Here is a 13162-nt window from a genome sequence, read left to right as displayed (position 1 = left end):
TATCTAACTTTGTATCCACTTATAACACATTTAATTCAAATATAAAATCATCATCAATCATCATATGTCATAGCTTTTCTAGTTACAAGATACTAGGTTACAGTAAAATTTTTAATACTTATTCACCACTTGTTTTTTCAGCAAGTCTAGTTCTACAAAGTTTATTTCGCTAGTTTTCTCTACTAATTAATTTCTCTTGTAATTTGCAAATAATAATGAATAACTCCTTGGTAAGTCCTAGAATACTTGCCAAAAGAGGGAACGATTTGTCGTGATGAATGTAACATCCTAGGAAAAGAATTTTTAGCCAACACTCAAACCGTCCTTTGTAGTGAGAGTTTGGTAATAATTTAAAATTTCTAGAGTGGTAAGGTCATTAGAGATAACACCTTAATTTCCAAGGAGAGAAAAAGAGAAAAGCATTCAAGTCATTCCTAAGTTTTCTTAAATTTTTGGTCAACATGAAATGACCATAACTTTTAGTATAGAAAGATTTAGGAGCCCATAAGATATTTTAATAAAGACATTTTTAATCTTCTTTCCAACGCCACCAAGTTTGTTCAATTCCGCGCTCTCATTAAAATGTTATGAGTGATTTACTAACGGCGCGCAAACCTGAAACCAGCTCCGTGATGGCTCGGCTCACAGTTCGTTTTAATTAATTTTTTAGGGGTATTTTAGTCCTAAAAACCCTTAGAAGGTCAACAAAGTTTCCCTGCACGTATAGAAAGTCAGTTTTTAGAAATCAAACCCTCTCAGTCAATCCAAAGATTCTATGCTCACTAAAATCAAGAAAAGCTAAGGCTCAGTTCATCTCTAAGGATCCTTGTTGAATTTCTTCACGAAGATTATTACTTCTGGTATGTAAGCTTCCATATTGTTGCGTTTGTTCTCTTCCATGTGTAAATTTTCTCTCCGCGTCGCGGATTTGACTTTTTAAAAAATTATTTCAAGCAAACATTTTAAATCATCTCCATGTCCCACGCTTACTCCCCATACGATATTTTTCAACCATTTGTCATGCTTAATTATCTTAAAAACACTCCTAAATATCAAGATATTTTTTCTACCACTGATCGTAACCTTGAATTCATAATTCACATTCAAGGTAGAGCTAAGAGTTAGGTCATAAGAATCTCTTCGAACATATTGGGAAAGTCCATTTGAATCATTTGAGGAATCTTTCAACTTGAATTTTATTATTTGTCATTACCGCATAAATCAAGAGCCTCTAATGAATTAATTATTCAGAAGATAATAAATCGTTGATTCTTTAATAAACATTAAATGAAAAATAAATAAGAAAATAATAATATATATATACAAAGACTTTTTGTAATATAAAGAAACATTTAAGGTGCACAGATTATAAGTGAGATTTATTGGAACTGAGTAAAATAATTTATTTCCGCTTAATGAATATACATGTATATATTCAATATAACCGGAGACAATATCACTCCAGAAACATAAAAAACAGAGTTTAAAACATGTATTCAAAAGGAACAATTAATATCATAAACATAAATTAATGAGTGTAAAAAATATACCAGAATATGTAAAATAGAATGAAATAGAAAGAAAAATATGAGCCCACTGAATGCACAATATCCCCCTAAAAAATGATTTCCATCAACAGAGGTTTAAAGAATTACATCCACTCAGGATGAAACAATTTTATTCATCAACTTATAAAACAATGATGTAAGTAAGTCACTCAACAAGAGCATAGTACACGAATATTTAATTTTTCCGTAGTAGAAGAAGAAAATCATAATTTTTGTAGTTTTAAAATAAGAGGAAATCCCTCTATTTATAGACAACAAACGGTAGTTTGAATAACTGTTTATTGTGCCTTATCAGAAAGGTTATAACTATTTGGTAAAGTGGCAACCTTTTATAAAATCGTAACTCTTCATTAAAGTCACAACTCTTCATTAAAGCCGTAACTTTTTATAAAAGTCAAAATTTTTCTTAAAAGCCACAACTCTTTATTAATGTCACAACTTTTCATAAATGTCACAACTTCATATAAAAGACGCAACTCTTTATCAAAGTCACAACTTTTCATAAAGTCACATCTTTCCATGAAAGAGGAAGGCTAGTTTTGCAAATAAATAAATTTAAAAGGAAATTCATTCCTGTGGTGGCGACATGTTCTTCCATTTTAGAATTTGAAGCTAGGAAGAAGTTTGGTAAATTTAAATGGGGTTTCTCTTGAATTTTGGGATATAAAAGAGAAAATGATATTAAGAAGTATGAAGATAAAAATTCTACTTTTTTGGAAGTTGAGTAATGATTATTATTCTCTATCAATCGAAAAATTGATCAAGGATTGTGGATTTTGTGTTTGTGATGAAATTGGGCTATATTGGTATAGTAATTTTGAAATTATTATTTATTGTTTGTGATTCACAAATTAGGCTTGTATTTTTGTCAAGAGGTCAAAATTATTTTCTCAAATATTTGTCTGATTTTATGTACTTCTATTTGCAAGGAATGATTGATTGAGAATTGTGTAAATTATTCAAGAATTTGGACCAAAAAGTTGGATATTATCCCATCTAGTTTCTATACCGTGTAAGAATTTCTACACTGTCAATGAATACTAGTTAAACTCTTATTTTTTTCCACACTTTAGGTAAAATAACAATCTCGGAATTATTACCCTAATTTAAATTCAAATGACATATGTATCCTATATTACAACTCTTCTCTGAAAGTCCCTTAAGAAATAAGTTTAAAATTTTAAAATAGAATACATTTTTTATGATTCCCGCTCAAAATGGATTAGAAAACCTAATTATGTCTTTATAAGGTGTTGTGCCTCTCTCTTTTCATCCCCACCTTCTTCAATGTTTGATAAGAGGCCTTTGCTTAGCATGAAAAAAATGCTTTTTTTTTTTTACAATTTCTTTCCCTCAAAAGCTGAATAATAAACTTGTAAAATTAATAACAATCCATATTAGGTGGCTAGTGAATTGTTGGAGATAAGGGACTTATACCCTGCCCCAAGAATCGATCTGCAAAACCCATGGCAGATCAAGAAAAAGCTTACTCATGATGAGATCATTGTAGGAATGCTGATGATTCCCTTTTTTGATATGTTTGAGTATATCCTTCGTTACTAGACTTTGCACGCGGCCAAAAGTTTGAAGAATGGCCGCAAGGTTTGTATTTACATATGGGATGTAATTGAGGAAAATATCCCTAAAAAGTAAGAAGGTGGAAGTATTTGGTTCAGAAAGTTGTTCAATGAGGATTTGTCTTTAGTTCATCGAATTGTTTAAGGGTCGCAGATTGAGGGAGGGTGACGAAGGGCTTTATGGGTATCCTAGATCTGCGACTCTAGTGTTCAAATTGCTTTCTCAGGTTGGCTTTTAGTGGAATGGTCCAATAATTTAGGACCAAAAATAAAACATATACTATCATAGTCTTTGGTATTGTATTACTCTTTCGTATTATTGTAATAGCTGAAGACCTTATTATGAAATTGGAATTCTTGAAGTTCCCAATTTAGTCTGCGCAATTACCTTTTTGTACTTGTGTTTCATTCCCTATAATTATATAATTATTTTAAGTTCATCTATTTGTTTAATAGTTTTGATGTTCTTTGTCAACCTTTCTTATATATGCTCCTCATTACAAAGGTGATTAGTGTGAGAAATAAATTCATGCACTTACAGAAAATGCTTGGAAATAAGAACCTAACATTACCTAATTAAGGACACCCTTAATCATGAGGTATGAATATTTATGTTGAGGGATTCGGTACAATGGAGTTAAGTATGTAAGATATCTATAGAAAACAATAACACAAAGTATTAGGGCATGTTTGAATAGAGGAGTTTGATTTCTAAATTGAATAGAGATGTATTAAGATAAGACAACCAATTTTATAAGAGTGAATTCGTTTCAAGTCTTTGTTTCCTTTTTTCTGCATAATCGAAACATGAGTTGTTGGCTGCTTAACTGTTCGGAATGGCCTTTAAAGAGAAATGCATAACCCTCTGAACAACTACCTGCATTTAGCATAGAAAGCTCTTCGTGAGCCATTTATGCATCCCTTTTATGTTTGGTCGAGGGAAACTCTCAACCTGCGCTTTTTGTCTTCCCTTTTTCGCAACATAAGTTAAACTAACAAAAGTAATCATATCAGTCATATCTTAGATATTTGTGTAGAAATAAACATAAACCATCTTCATCGTTGAAGGAAACAATTGAAGAAGAAAATTTTGGTTTCCTCCCATCTATTGTTAGTAATAACAAATATAGAAGTTGCTTGTGATAACTCATGTTGTTCGGTAAGAGTTCTCTAAAATAGCTTGTAGTATCATTCTTGAAAGGTCTTAAATCAAGCACATTCTTTCTTAGTTTGGATATTTCTTTTGATAGAACCTTTTTTGCATTTGTACTTTAATTTGCTGATGTGATTGATCATCTTCATGTAACATCAAAGAAACGGGGTCCATTTTGTTGTTTTATAGGCTATTGACTATAATAAATGCAGCAACTAGATTCTATGGAGATTGTGAGTAAATGTAAAGATGTTACAAATGGCAAAGTTTTTATGGTCATTCTACCAAAATTCATATAATCACAGAAACTTCCTAGAAATAAGGACCTAACATGACCTAAATAAGAATCTCATTTCATGCACAAACTCACTTGTGGATAATTACCCCAAGCTTGCCATCTCCCATCATATCTGCAACATATTCCTCAATCAAGGCTAATTTTTAATTTGATGTAGAGGAGAGGTGGAAGAAAAGGATTGGGATGGATTTTTGAGTTTTCGTGCGAGCTGTATGTGGTGAGAGTCGCTTTCCATATAGATTAAATTAAATGAATCAATATTGTTTGGGATCTACGTAATACTTCTAGTTTCTCGTACATGGGAATTTTTAAGATGATTTATTTTGTAGAATAGCGTGCAATATATAAGATATATATAGCAAATAACAGTACAAAGTACCGGGGCAGGTTTGAGTAGAGGAATATTATTTCTAAATTGAACAGTGATGTATTAACTTAAGTCAAAACTGAATTTATAACAATATAATATAAGTTCTAAACTCTTTCAATCAGTCTGACCGAAAGCTTTTTCATTTGCAAAAGAATAAGGTTACATACATTCACGTCTTTTATTTTGGCATAACCGAAAGGAACTCTAAGCTAGCTTTTTTAGTCTGCAGTTTTTCGCAGCATAAGTTGAACTAACAACAGTAGTCCTATGAATCATATCTTAGATCTTTTTGTAGAAATGAACACAAACCATCTTCATCGTTGAAGGAAACAATTAAAGAAACAAATCTGGCGTCCTCCCATCTTTTGTTCGTATTTAACAAATATAGAAGGTTCTTGTGATAACTCTAGCTGTCTGATCACAGTTTCTCCAAAATATCTTGTACGATTGTTCATGAAAGGTCAGAGAGCAAGCACATTCTTTCTCAGTTTGTATATTTCTTTTGATACAACCATTTCTGCAATTTATTATGTGAATTTGGTGATATCATCGATCATCTTCAAACCTCGATTTGCAATACATAATTTGTTTTGTACATAATTTCTAGTAACCATGTGTATACATTAGATCTAGTCATTGTATTTCTCCATGGTTTACCTGACAGAATATACACAGTAACATCAAAATGATGGTGTCCATTTTACTATTTTATTAGCTAGTGACTGTAGTAAATGTAGTAGGAAGATTCTATGGAGATTTTGAGTAAATGTAAAGATGTCACAAAAGGGGAGTTTTTATGGTTATTCTCCTGAAGTTGATATACTCACAACAAATGCTTGGAAATAAGGACCTAACATGACCTATATAAGGACCCTATTTCACGCGCAAACTCACTTGTAGACGCTTACCCAAAGCTTGTCTTCTCCCATCATATCTGCAACATATTACTTAATCACCAGGGCCAAATCATTAAGTTGATGGCTTGTGTAAAGTGTGATTAACTTTAATGAAGTAAAATATTGATTGGGATCTCCGTAATGTTTCAAATTACTCATGCATGGGAAAAGATTCATCTATATCTTCCAAAAAGAAAAGGTTGACTTTATATTTTACACTCAATTTCTTTAACTTTGTGTCCACATATAACAAATTTAATTCGAGAACAAAATAATCATCAATTTTCATATGTCGTAGTATTGTATGTCACCAAATACAAGGTTATAGTAAATTGTTTGATATGTTATTCACCTCCTGAGTTTTTCAGCAAGTCTAGTGTGTTTTTTTTATTTTATCAACTAATTGATTTCTCTTATAAGTTACAAACAAGAATGGATAACTCCTTGATAAGTGCTCAACACTTGCTAAAAAAAGGAACTATTTCTCATGATGAATGTCACACCCCGGGATTATTTTTAGAGCTAAGACTCTGACTGTCTTTCGTAATGAGTGAGATTTTTGCAAGGAATTTAAAATTTCTTGAGTGGTAAGGTCATTAGAGATAACACTTGAAGTTCCAAGGGGATCAAATGAGAAAAACATTCAAGTCATTCCTAAGTTTTCTTAAATTTTGGGTCAACATCAAATAACCATAATTGTTAGTACAGAAAGATTTAGGAGCCCCATAAGATATTATGTTCATGAAATTTGAGTCCTCTTTCCAACGCCGCCGAGTTCGCTCAATTCCGAGCTATGAGTAAAAAGTGATGAGTTATTTAATAACGACACGCAAACCTTGCAACAGCTCCACGATGGCTCGGCTCCCAACTCATTTTAATTAAAACTTTAGGGATATATATGTCCTAATAACCCTTATAATGTCATATAAATTGCCCTGAACGTGTGGAAAATCAGTTTTTACAAATTAAATCCTCTCATTCACTCAAAAGATCCTATACGCACGAAAATCAAGAAACGCTAAGGCTAAATTCATCTTTAAAGATTTTTCTTAAATTCTTCAAGAAGATGATTACTTCATATATGTATGTTTCCATAGTGTAGGGTTTTTTCAGCTACGAGACAATCATGTAAACTTTCATCTTTAAATTCATTCTAAAAGTTTAATCATTGATGTTCTTGTTTTATATTCATGAATTTGTTTTCATTCTTAAATTGGGATGAGATTAATGGCTTTTTTGAGTAAATCGAGTCAATTCTAGAGTTGTGTTTTATTATATCCGTGAGAACATGTATTGGGTATCTATATCTAAAGAGAAATTGAGCAAATGAATCGAATTTAGGCGAATTGAAGTTAGTAAACGAGGAAGAAAGAGCATGACAAGGAACATGTAGCAAGTCCACGTCGCGGACCTATTCCTCCCGTATATAAATTTTCTCTTCATTTCACGGACTCTGTTGTTTCAAAAATCATTTTGAGCAATCATTTTAAACCATCTCCGGCGTCGCGGACTTACTCCTCAGACAATATTTTTGAACCATTTCTCGTGCCTAACTATTTAAAAACACTCTTAAACATAAAGATATATTTTCTACCACAATCATAACTTTGATTTCATAATTCACATTCAAGGTATAGCTAAGAGTTAACTCTTAATAGTTCTTTCGAATATTTTGGGAAAGTCCATTTGAATCATTTGAGGAGTCTTCTACACATTTCTAGTAACTAGGTAAGTTAACTGCGCTTCGCGCGGTTATAAATTATAATTGCATTGATTTTCCAACATGAATTTTATTATTTGTCATTATCACATAACTCAAGAAGCTCTAATGAATGAATTATTTACAACATAAAAATTTTGGTTCTTTAATAAAAATTAAATAAAAAATAAAGAAGAAAATAAGAATATATATACAAATACTTTATGTAAGATATAGAAACATTTAAGTGGTATAGATTCTAAGTGAGAATTGTTGGAACAAAGTACAATAATTTTTTTCTGCACAATGAATATACACATACTATATGTGTATATCCTCAATATAACCGGAGACAATAACTTTGCTGAAACATAAAATAAGAGTTTAAAACATGTATTCAAAAGAAACAATCAATTTCATAACCATAAATTAGTGAGTGTAGAAAAACATACCAGGATATGTAAAAATAGAATGTAATAAAAAGGAAAGAATGAGTCCACTGAATGCACAATGTTCCCTTAAAAAATTATTCCCCTCACTAGAGGTTTAAAGAATTACATCCACTAAGGATGAAATGATTTTATCCACCAACTTATATATATAAAACAATGGTGTCAGTAGGTTATTTAACAGGAGTAAAGTACACGATATTCAATTTCGCGGAAGTATAAGAAGATCATAATTTAGTTAGATTGTTCACTAGAATTCTTATTAGATTTGGTTCTCTGTTCTAGTATTGGTACATTGACTTTTAGATTCTAGGTTTATCTTCCGCATTATTAGTTAGTTATTAGATTGTCAATTAGTAATGGTACTTAGCTTAGTTATTTAACTTGCTTGCTATCTTAAATGCCTTAGTTTTTAGATTTATTACTTTGGTTGGTTTCTAGTAGTGGGTCTCCCACTGAATTTTAGTGTGGGTGTCAATTACAATGGTCTGGGCCGTGAAAATTTTTGTATGAGATCCTCGGTTCATTGATCTCGATGTATGAAAATGAGTCTAATTGAGTCTCCCAAAATGTTACCGGGATGCCTTAACTTGTCATCGAGAGGCTATAAGACTTTAGGAAACCTCCATTTTCTCGTCTCCTTCGTTCTATGACTTGATTCCAATTGGTATCTAACTTCATTTACTCTTATATCCGTAGATAGTTAATACTAGGTATAACAACGTTAGGCCCGTAGCTCTTGCTAATTCTCCAAATGAAGAACCCATAGAGAGGTTTCTGTCAAGGTATAATTAGAGGAAGATCTAGGGAATACGTCGTGGGAGAGTGGCGCCTATTCTGATTGAGGTGCCAAACGACTATATTCTGGTGAATGAGAACCCTTTGGTATATAATGAAGAGATAGAAAAGGAAATTGAGTTTGAGAATATTGAGGAGGTTGAAAATGAGGAAGGAGTTTAGGTTGAAGCTACAAGAATCTCTCCCATGGATCCGGTGTCAACTCAATAGATCATGTCACTTTTGAAACGGTTGGATGGTTTGGGGATGATTCCACCTGCTCAAGTTCCCGCAAATCCTTATGTTGCTAACACTATGCCTAAGAATGTTAAGGAGGTAGGTAATGATTCTTTCTTCCGTCCTTTATAGGGTTCTATGATGATCGGTAATGAGCATGCTATGTTGACAATGTTTTTGAAGGTCAAGCCCCCGGTATTTCTTTATTCTGAAGTAGAGGATGCTTATGAATTCATATTTAATTGTTATGAGAGGTTACATAAGTTGGGTATTGTTCACAAACATGGGGTTGAGTTAGTATTGTTTCAACCTCAAGGGGAGCCCAAGCAAGTGAGAGATTATATGGAATGTGGAGCATCTACATTACCTCCACTTACTTTTACCAAATTTCATGCCTTGTTTTTAGAGAAGTATGTGCCTAGGACTTTGAAAGATCGCAAAAAGGATGAGTAAATGACATTAGAACAGTTTAGTATGTATGTGGTTTCTTATGAAGCCAAGTTCCATGCTTTATCTATATATGATACACAATTGGTTACCACTGAAGAGGAGAGCATCATTTTGTTTATCAAAGGATTGGATTCTAAGCTACAATTGTTATATGTTCTCATTACTTCTGCAATAAGGAGCTTCTATGAAGTGACTAGTTATGTCAAGAAGGTGGATAGGGTGAATCAAGATGGTCAAACTATGGCGTTGGCTAAGAGGGCCATGAATTTTGGAAATTTTCAGGGCTCCTATGCTAGAGGATTTGTCCACCTAAACTCGCAGCCAAGAAAATTCAGAAAGTTATGCACGCCTCTACCGGTAACTATTCGGGGACTCCTTATAGTAATTTTTCAATTGATCAGAGTGTTGGTAATATGGAAGCCAGCGGATCATCTGGCTGCCCGCACTTGTTTAGTTGTGGGGAGCTTGTACATATGATGAGGAACTGCCCACAACCGCTTGAGTCTGTAAGACAACCTTCTCGAGCAATTGTACTCGCGAGAAATGATAATAATGGTAGGGGACGTCCACATGTATGATAAGGAGGATATCAGAGATTCCATGGAGGGAGACCAAATAGTCACAGGCGTAGAGGTAATGCACAACCAGGAGGAAACGGTAGATCCCCAAGTTATGCCTTTTCGGGCAAGAACAATGTAGAGGTGTCTGATGCATTGAACACAGGTGCGTGACAGAATGGCTAATGTATTATTTGGTCCGTGTTACACGTATTATTATGTGTATGTGAGATTTACCCTGATTTTGAGATGTTATGAGATATTCTTGATGAACATATACGTGTTTCTACCCCGGTAGGCGAGTCAGTCAAAGTCACACATGGGTATCGTTCTTGCCCTATTTTGTTTATGGGATTTCACACTTGGGATGATTTTGTGATTTTTGATATGTCGAACTTCAACATAATCTTAGGAACGACTTGGTTGTCTCCCCATTATGCCATTGTTAATTGTAATACTAAGTTTGTGACTGTAGAAATTCCGGGAAGGGAAATATTAGACTGGGAAGGGATGTACAACCTAAGCAAGCTAAGATAATATCCTCCATCTGGGCTAGCAAATTAGTAGAGTAAGGTTGTTTAGCTTATTTTGATCATGTTAGGGATGTTGAGATTTATGTTCCATCCATAGGCTATATTTCGGTGGTGTTCGAATTTAATGATTTTTTTCCAAATCATTTTCTCGGTTTGCCTCCAGATAGAGACATAGATTTTTGAATTGACTTAGCGACTGGTACGCGCCACATTTTTATCCTCCATATCGCATGGCTCTGGCGGAGTTAAGCGTGCCTAAGGCTCAAATCAAAGATCTTCTTTATAAGGGTTTTATTTGTCCTAGTGCTTCATCAACGGGTTCCCTTGGTTTTATTTGTTACAAAGAAGAATGGTAGCATGACGATGCGCATAGATTACATCCAATGGAATAAGGTCACTATTCAAAATAGCTACCCCTTACCTAGGATAGATGATCTTTTCGACCAATTAGAAGGTTTCAACAGTCTTCTCTAATATTGATAAATATCTAAATATCATAAATCGAAGATTAGGCTTGAAGATGTATTTAAGGTGTCGTTTAAGACTCGTTATAGGAACTATTAATTTTTGGTTATGTCGTTTGGATTGACTAATGCGCCCGCAACTTTCATGAGTTTGATGAATGGACTATTCTGGCTCTTTATTGACTCTTTTTTCATATCCTTTATCATTACATTATGGTGTATTCGAAAAGTGAAGAAGAGCATGCTAACCATCTTCATACTTTTTTGGGTATCCTTGGACAGCAAAAGTTATATGCAAAATTTTCCTAGTGTGAATTTTATTGAAGTCGATTGTATTTTTGGGGAATTTGGTGTAAAAATAAGGGGGTAAGGGTAGATCCCCAAAAGGTTGAAGCCGTTGAGAATTGTGTACGACCTAGTTCGTTGGCAGAAGTTAGGAGTTTTGTGGGACTTTGTAGTTATTATCGTCGTTTTGTTAAAAACTTTTCTACGTTGCTACTCACTTGACTAATCTAACCAAATAGGAGGTACTGTTTGGATGTACTGCAAAATGTTAGGTGAGCTTACAAAAGCTTAAGACTCTTTTGACCACCCGCCCATTCTAGCATTACCGGTTTTGGATAAAGACTTCACTATTTATTGAAATCATCCACATGCTAGATACGGGGTTGTGCTAATGCAGGATAAGAATTTCATAGCTTATGCCTCACGTTATTTAAAGGTGCACAAGAGAAAATTATCCTACTCATGATTTGGCGTTGGTTGCGGTTGTATTTTCCCATAAGGTCTGCCAACAGGTATTTATTGATCATTGTAGTTTGCATAATGTACTCACCCAAAAGGATATCAATTTGGGAAAGCGAAGATGGATGGAATTAATCAAATATTATGATTTGACAATTCGTGCAGTTGGGCTTTTCTGAAAGAGTTGGGTAAGAAAATAATGTGGCAGACGCTTTATGTAAAAAGTGTGGGTAGTTTATCTCACTTGAGTGGAACCAAGAAACTTTTGGTCAGAGAAAGTCAGACCTTAGAGTCTAAGTTCGTGCAGTTGGGCATTTCCTAAAGAGGTGGGTTGTTAGCTAGAATTGAAGCTAAGTCCATGTTCATGGAGGAAATCAAGGACAAGCAATCTGAAGATTAAGATTTAGATTAGCTTAGAACAAAGATTGAAATAGGTAAGTCTCAAGAAACCACTCTAGATGCAGATGGTGTGGTCTACTATAAGGGTAGAATGTGTGTTCGAAGAGTTGATGATTTTATCCCAAGGCTTTTGGTGAAGGCTCATGGCTCGCGCTATTCTGTTCATCTAGGTGTGAACAAGATATATAGAGATATTAAAAGAGTTTATTGATGGTCGGGTATGATAAAAAAACATCGAGAAGTTTGTGGAATAGTTTAACAATTGTCAACAAATGAAATATGAACATAAAAGGCCTGTGAGGCTACTTCAAAAGATGTCAATTCCGGAATGGAAGTGGGAAAGGATAACCATGGATTTTGTTGTTGGTCTTCCCAAAACATCCGGTAAATATGATTCTATTTGGGTTGTAGTTGATAGGTTGACTAACTCATCCCATTTCATTCTAATATGAGTGGATTACAACGCTGAACAATTGGCTATAATTTATGTAAAGGAGATAGTGAGGATGCATAGCGTACCCCTTTCCATCATCTCTGATCATGGTACAATTTTCACTTCTATGTTTTGGAGGAAGTTGCATGATAAATTGCACACACAACTCACTTTTAGTCAACCTTCCATCCCCAAACATATGGGCAATCAGAAAGGACAATGCAAGTGTTGGAAGACATGTTGAGATATTTTGTAATTGACTTTATAGGGCACTGGGATAAGTTCCTACCCAAAGTGAGTTCATCTATAATAGTAGTTATCACTCCAGCATTTATAAAGCACCATTTGAGGCGTTATATGGGAGAGGATTTAGATCGAAGATAGGTTGGTTTGAATCAGGAGATGTAAAACCTTTGGGGTTGTCTTAGTAAAGGACGTTGAAGATAAGGTGAGAAACATTCAATCCAAATATCTAGCCACGTAGAGTAGACAAAATAAGTATGTGGATCACAATATATATATATATATATATATATATATATATATATATGCATGTGA

The 13162-nt window shown here is 33.8% G+C and overlaps 1 pseudogene; it reads left to right on the top strand.

Moving 5' to 3' along the window:
* Window positions 1–2855: 2855 nt before the first annotated feature.
* On the top strand, window positions 2856–3384 carry LOC114074254 (annotated as a pseudogene).
* The last annotated feature ends 9778 nt before the right edge of the window (window positions 3385–13162 follow it).

The sequence above is a fragment of the Solanum pennellii genome, chromosome 10 (assembly GCF_001406875.1).
Source record: "Solanum pennellii chromosome 10, SPENNV200".
Lineage (NCBI taxonomy): Eukaryota > Viridiplantae > Streptophyta > Magnoliopsida > Solanales > Solanaceae > Solanum > Solanum pennellii.
The sequence above is the reverse complement of the archived record's forward strand: the minus strand, read 5'-3'. Positions and strand labels throughout refer to the sequence as shown.